This window comes from Callorhinus ursinus, unplaced genomic scaffold, assembly GCF_003265705.2.
Source record: "Callorhinus ursinus isolate GAN/ISIS: 27379988/994484 unplaced genomic scaffold, GSC_fseal_2.0 scaffold9, whole genome shotgun sequence".
NCBI lineage: Eukaryota > Metazoa > Chordata > Mammalia > Carnivora > Otariidae > Callorhinus > Callorhinus ursinus.
This window is the reverse complement of record NW_027397071.1, coordinates 54,225,291-54,232,280: the sequence shown is the minus strand read 5'-3', so window position 1 is coordinate 54,232,280 and position 6,990 is coordinate 54,225,291. Positions and strand designations below refer to the sequence as shown.

Below are 6,990 nucleotides of genomic sequence, written 5' to 3'. Positions count from 1 at the left end.
AGTAGAAGTAATTAAATAATAACCTAACTTCAGGTTGGTAAGTACAAGAGGATTCAGGGGGTGCCTTCCTAAGCAGAGCCCCTCCATCCTTGACACACTGTGTTGTCATTGCCCATTCATGTATGGGTCTCCACCTCCGCTGTGAGCTCCTGCAATGTAGCTCACATACCCAGCACAGTACCTGCTATATTGTAGGGGCTCAATTAAAATTCATGATTGAACTCTCTTCGTGATTGAATCTAAAGATCACTATAGCATTTGCAATTTTCTAGTTATAATTTTTCCTTTAATAAATAGTCACTAAAAACCTACTGTGTATCAGGCTCTGGCCTCTCGATGCCAAAGAGAAAAGCCTGTGATGTAGTCCTGTTATCAAAAAGGGAACATTCCAGCCTAGCTGGGTAAGCACTATGGCAGAGGCTTGCACAGGGACAGTGAGGAATCCACGAGGATCTACTCATTGTAGCTCCTGAATCCTTCAGGGATCCTTTGAGCAGTCAGATCTCACAGGGCGAACAGACTGTGTCTTTGCCAGAGGCAGACAGAGTGGCAGGATTTTTATAAATCCAAACTGTAGATCCAACAACAATGGCCTAAAGATAAGACATGTCCCAGTGAGGCTCCATCTGTTCCTCAGGCCTGTTCATGGGTCAAACCAGTTCTCCTGGGGCTCTGTCATTTCTCCACTGAAAACGTACACTGGGCCTTAGGACCCAGCTTCCTAACCTGGGGTTCTAAGCCCAATCGAAAAAAACCCATGCTTCTTTCCACCACTCTCGCATCCCTTCAGCTCTGTGATCCATTCTGTATGTGGCCACAGGCCTCAAACTCTCCCATCTGTGGCTTCCTCATCCACAGGATGGAGACTGATTTAACTGACTGGTCTTCACGATGTGCTTGCTTCCATCACCCATTCAACAAATATTTACTTAATGTTTACTATCTGTTAGGTGCTCTTTCTGGTGCCGGAGATACAGAAATGAATCTGAGATGAAGGTCCCTGCTTTCACGGCCCTTGTATTCTAGTGAGGGCAGATAGGCAATAAATTAAAAAATCGACAAAACATAGTATATCAGACGGTGGTAAGTGTGAAGAAGACAAAGCAGGGAAGAAGGACAGAGCATGGCTGGGGCGGTGGTTCTAGAACTGGAACTTTAAATATGGCGCCATGGAGGGCCTCACTGAGTAAGATGATGTGAAAGCAGAGATATAAAGGAGGTAGGCAGCAAAGTCTTGGAGAGATCTGGGACAATGTCCCAGAAGGAGGGAAGAAGCTCTTTGAAGATCAAATTTACTCAGTCCCTTCCCTCTTCCTTTCCTTTCTTCCTTTTTATCCTCATTTATTTCTTTCTTCCCCCCAAAATATTTTTAGGAATATGCTAGGTACGATGCACTGTATCAAGCCTTGCAGGTAGGGCGATGGCCTCATGCTTTAAGGGTTCAAGATCTGTTGATAGAGACAGACAAGATAAACCAAGTTTTAGGGGAGGGTGTTACAGGCTTTTGTCAGAGGAAGAATAACTGTTTCATGACAGGAAGACTTTGGGCAGTCAGGTGAAGTCCATGGACCTCTTTTCAGAATAACATTTTTTTTAAAATGCATAAAGTAAAACATATACAACAGCAAAGGAAGTCAATTATTTTTAGAATTAACAAAATATATAGAAGAAAATCAAACTGGTAACAATTTATGAGTTTTTATTTACACATTAATCAGATCTATAGGCTTATTAACGATTGAAATTTCAAAATATTGGTGAGCATAGACAGTTTGTGAGATCGTCTGCAATAATTCCAAAGTGATATGCAAACTTCTATGATTCTATTGGTGATGAATCACATGTATAGCAGATATCAGTGTGATTTGAGCATACATTCATAACTGAAGGAAATGTTACATTTTAGGCAGAAGTTAGTGAACGTAAAAATGCATTTTATCCCCCATGCAAGTTCTCAAAGCTCCTAAATTCCACCTAAGGTTAATAACCTGTGTGCTAGAGGTATATGTATGGCAGCCTCCAGAAGAAAGAAAGGAGGGCTCAGGAGAACCTTTCCAGAGGAGATGACTTCATAGCTGTGTTCCAAGGGAGGAGGAGTCGGAGTTAGCCAGGGAAGTAGGGGTGCAGGGGAGTCCAGGTAAAGGGAAGAACATCAAGCAGCTTGAAACAGTCAGCCTCCTTTGGGAAAATGAAGTTTCATGTGTCAGGAACTCAGGGCTTGTGTAGGAATGGGTGGGCAATGAGGCGGGAGAGGTGGACGATGGGATCAGATCACAGAGGGTCCTGGATTCTAAGCTACAGAACTGATCTGGAAGGTGGTGGGGAGCCCTTGAAGGATTTAAGCAGAAGAGGGACATGTCACAATCAGCGTTGCATATGTCAGAAAGATCTTTTTGGCAACTGTGAGGCTGATGGATTGCAGGGGAGGGGCAGGGACCTAGAGGCAAGCAGAGCTAAGAAGCTCTATATGTACATGTCTGGACACCTGACATGCTCCATCCAGGGCAGAGGCCTGTGGGTCCCTCTGGTCCTTGATATCAGTCATGGAGCTTGCGCAGGTTCGGTGGGACACCAGCCTGGCGACGGGGCACGTCACAGGAAACTGCCTGCCTGTCCACAGGCCAACAGCAGGTGCCCTGGAAGTCAACCAGGAAGTGGAAAGGGAGAGATCCAGTGTTCGTGGAGGTGCCCGCCCCTGTGCCAGTGTGCACAGCGCTTTCCGGGGGAGGATTTCCCCGCGGGGAATGGGAAGAGCAACTGAGGCCAGGGGGAGATAGAGAATGGCCTGTGCTTTCCAAAGGGCTTCCTTCCACAGTGTCTCATTTATTTAAGCTTCATAACAACCCTTGGGAGTGTGTATGCATGGATGTGGGTCTGTGTGTGCGCACACACACACACACACACACACACACACACACTTTCTCTGATTTACAGATGAGAAAAATCTAGCCACTGAAGCTAAAGGACACGTTGAAGGCCACCCAGTGAGTAAGAAACAGAAGGTGAGTGGGGAAGAGAGTTGGGAATGAACATATATCCCTGCTGGTCTTGAAGGTCAGGGATTAGGGATTGAGGGGGTTCAATAGGGCAAGAAGAGTTGTCACGGTTTCCGGGGAGGTCTCCCTGCTGCTGTTCTTTCTGTCCCTTCTCCAGCCCAGCCTCCACACCGTGGCTGCAGTCAGGCCCTGACTCACAATGGCGGGGAGCAATGGCAGGGAGCAATGGCGGGGAGCACTGGGCGGGGGGGAGCAATGGCTCCCAGCGGTGGCTGCTGACCTGATTTGTCCCGTATCCATCTGCAGCCTCCTCTCCTGCCATTCACTCTTGCCCAAACCAACCCCTACACTCAGACTTTTGTCCTGTGAAACATGCTCCTTCTTTTGTCTAGGGAGCAGGGGATGGGCAGAGAAGGAAGGATAACTTGGTCCATAATGACGTTCTCCAAAAGCGTCACCTTCTCGTTAAGGTTAAGGTAATACATTGTATGACAGTAAAAACATACTGGAAAAAGTGTGAATGCAGGACCTTGAGACAGTGGAGAAGGTGCATTTTGATACGCAACTTGCCCAACAACCAGGGATGCTGCCTGGGTCCCTCCCCACCAGGCTATCTGGCCCCTGGTGTTAGCACCTGACCAAGCCTCTGACTTGTTGGCACACCAGAGGGCCCAGGTCATCTTTGTGGAAGGACTCAGAGAAGGAGGGGCATAAGGTTGCAGAGAGAAGTCAATCCCTCCCCTTGCCACTAATACTTCCCCTTAGGAACACAGTAGGCTGTCACCTGGGTCAAAAGCACAACCGTGGGGAAGAGCGAGGAGGAGGAGGAGGAGGAGGAGGAGGAGGAGGGGAGGGAAAAAGGCTGGGGAGGGGAAGTGGGACACAGGAGGGGGAGTGGAGGAGGCAGGGGGAGAATTCATGGTAGGAATTCAACTGCCTCCAATAATAATCCCTGGATCTCTCGCAGCTGCTGAAGTCCAGCTTGCTCTCAGGACAGAGTGGGGAGGGAGCCTCCTCTGAGCTTGGAGGCCTTGTAATCTCCACCCCCACATCCAGGGAAACCTGGCGAGGGGCTAGGCTGCCTGGGTTGAGCTCCCCCTCCCAGCTCTGCTAGCTTAGGAGCAGACCCTGAGAAGACTCGTACCCTGGGCCAGGCCCAGTGTCTCAAAAGCCAGTGGGGTGAGGGGACATGTGGGCAGCCTGCCCTGGAAGCCACAGGAGTGTGACTCAGAGAAGGGGCTTTTGCTGGAAGACTCTTGAACCGCAGCGGTACAGGGGTGCAGGGCTGGGCAAGAGGACTGAACACTTAATTTTGAAAAGTGCACAGTTGGAGGAGAGGTTCTGTACAGACTTAGACGTGAAAGAACGCTGAGGTGCAGGAATAATGGAAAACCCCCCTTGGTGGAGAACCTCCTTGGTGCCAGACGCTGTGTCAAGGGCTGGAGATATGGAGATTATTGTGGAGGAACCCTGTGGCTTGCATGCCCCCTGTGTGCCAGGGCTTTTCCTCCATTATCCTGTTTAACACCTGCCGCCACTTCCACGAGGTAGGCTCAAGTATTCGTGCCTGACAGCGGAGGAGGCTCAGACATTCAGGCTCAGAACCCAGAGCCCCCCACCTCTTCAAGTGCCCCTCGCCCTCCGGCTGCACCGAGGGAGGCCGAGGAGGGTAAGTGACTGTCACAGTTGAGAGCACCTGGTACACTGGAGCGTCGGCAGCTCAGCTGAGCCCATTTACAGGATTTCCAGTCCGTCTCCAGCTGCCAGGGCCTTTTCCTCAACTGGTGGCAGCTTCTTGTCTTTCTGTAGTGCCAGATCTCAGCTAGCCCTTCCAGAAGGCTTTCAGTGCCCTGGGCCGTGGCTTTGCTCAGTTGTCTCCCGGAGCACCCACATGCTGACAGAGATGACAGGGAAGGAGCATCCGGAAGGGAGGAAGCAAGGGCCAGAAGGAGCCCGGTGGCGGGTGGGGCCTGGAGGGAGAGGGCAGGCTCCGGGGACTGGCTTCCTTGTAAACAGTGCGGCCGGCTCTAAAAATACCCCTGCCCTAAGACTATACTTTCAGGGATCATTTCTATAGTTCGTAAAAATACCCCTGCCCTAGACTAAGGGCACGCTGAGCTCCTCAGGTCTCTTCCAGAGCCTTTCCAGGGGCCCGGGGCCCTTTCCTGAAAGGTCAAGGGGATGGGAAGAAAGTTGACTTGTGAAGAGTAGGATTTCCTTAGCAAGGAAAGTATAACAGTATTTCCTTCCTCGGCTAAAGCAGGAGGAGGACACGCTGTGGGTTTTAGCAGCAGCGACAGCAACAGTAAAAAGCAAAAAGCTTTTTTTTTTTTTTTTGCCCTGGGCCCTTGTTCCCTCTGTCGGAGTCCAAGGCCTGGGCCTCGCTCAGGTCCATGGTCTGGGCCTGCCTGCATTCACAGCCTGGGCTCAGGGCTGGAATCTCCAGTTGCTCCCTTTATTGTGTGTCGGACCTGTGACTCAGCCCCTTGATGCCTCAGTTTCTGCAATTATAAAAGGGAATCATGATTGTGTTGACTTCAGTCAGGTCTGAAGAGGATTAAATGAGATGCTATTTATAAGGCTCTTAGCACAGTGCCTGACACATGAGAAATGTTCAAAAAATGCTTATTATTATGGTATCTGGCAGGATATAACTATTTCCTGAACTCCACATTAAGACCTAGTTTCAAGGGAAATTATTAGGTAGGCAAAGAAGAGGCAGAATGGGTCTGAATCATAGAAATCTCAAATCTGTTATTTGACAGATGGGAAACTGAGGCCCAGGGAGCAGAGAGGAGTAGCTCCGGGCCAGACACAGTATTAGCAGCTACCTGTGGGTTCAATATAACATAACCATGTAATGAGACTACTAAAAATCCTGGGTGACTCTAAGTCTGCCGCAATAGGAGTTAGGAGAATAAGGCCTTTTATTTATATGGCATTTTGAAGTTTGGAAAACCTTCTAAAAGGGGGAGACAGAGCTGAGCAGACCCCTGTCAGAGGGTTGAGCTCCATGATGGAGAGGAGGTGGGATGCACTTGATGCACACGTGCAAATGCGTAGCCGAAACAAAACATCCTCGGGTGCTGGCGAAGTTCTGCATCCTTAGACCAAGCCCTTGAATCCGAGGACCCTGGGGAAGAGGCCCAAGCAAGAAGAGTTTAGCTTGGCCTAAAGAAGCACCTTCTAACCCTGGGTCATCCAACATGCTGGACGCTAGCCAACTTTGGACACTTGAAACGTGGCTAGTCTAGATTTCAAAGACTTAATTTAAAAAAGAAAAAATACCCCATTAACCACTTTCTTACTGACTCCACATTGAAATAATATTTTTAGATCCATTGGGTTAATTAATTAGATGTTATTAAAATGAATTTTTCCTGTTCTTTTTTTACTTTTTTTCCTGTGGCTTCTGGAAAATCTAGAATTATGCACGTGGCTTGCAGTCTCTTTCTGTGGGCCAGGGCTGTTCTAACCACTGCGTTTGTGCAAGAATGGAGCAAGCTGTCTTTGCAGGTAATAAGTCTCTCATCACTGGAGATGTTAATAAAAGGTGTTGTTCATGCACTTGTTCGAGTAAGGTGGCTAAACCCTGTAATCCCTCCAGTTCTGACTCAGCTGTGATTCTCACACAAGGCTCTGAGGAGCACTTGTTCTGAGGAACATGAATAAATGTTTTATAGGAAAAAAGATTGGTGATCAATTTAATATGGGAAATTCTTGGTGGAAAAAAAATCTAAGTTCCTTTGCACTAAGATTTCTCAGAACCTTCTAGACACAAAACTCCACTGTGGGTCTTTACAACAGGGACACTTTCACAGAGCATGATCAGGAAATAATTTATTTAAGTTCATTCCTTGGGAACAGCTGTCCTCAAATTCTCAAATTGAGAACATGGATTCCGTCGTCAGACATCACTGAGTTCAAATTCTGGCTCACATCCCAGGTGACCTTGGACCCATGATTTCACCTTCATCAGCTGTAGAATGAGAGG

General features: G+C 48.3%; 1 long non-coding RNA gene across 1 annotated transcript; it reads left to right on the top strand.

Moving 5' to 3' along the window:
- Positions 1-2,438: 2,438 nt before the first annotated feature.
- On the top strand, positions 2,439-6,593 carry LOC141373439 (uncharacterized). The gene is made up of 3 exons (XR_012379463.1): positions 2,439-2,685; positions 2,935-3,002; positions 6,422-6,593. It is a non-coding gene; the product is annotated as an uncharacterized lncRNA (long non-coding RNA).
- Positions 6,594-6,990: the final 397 nt, after the last annotated feature.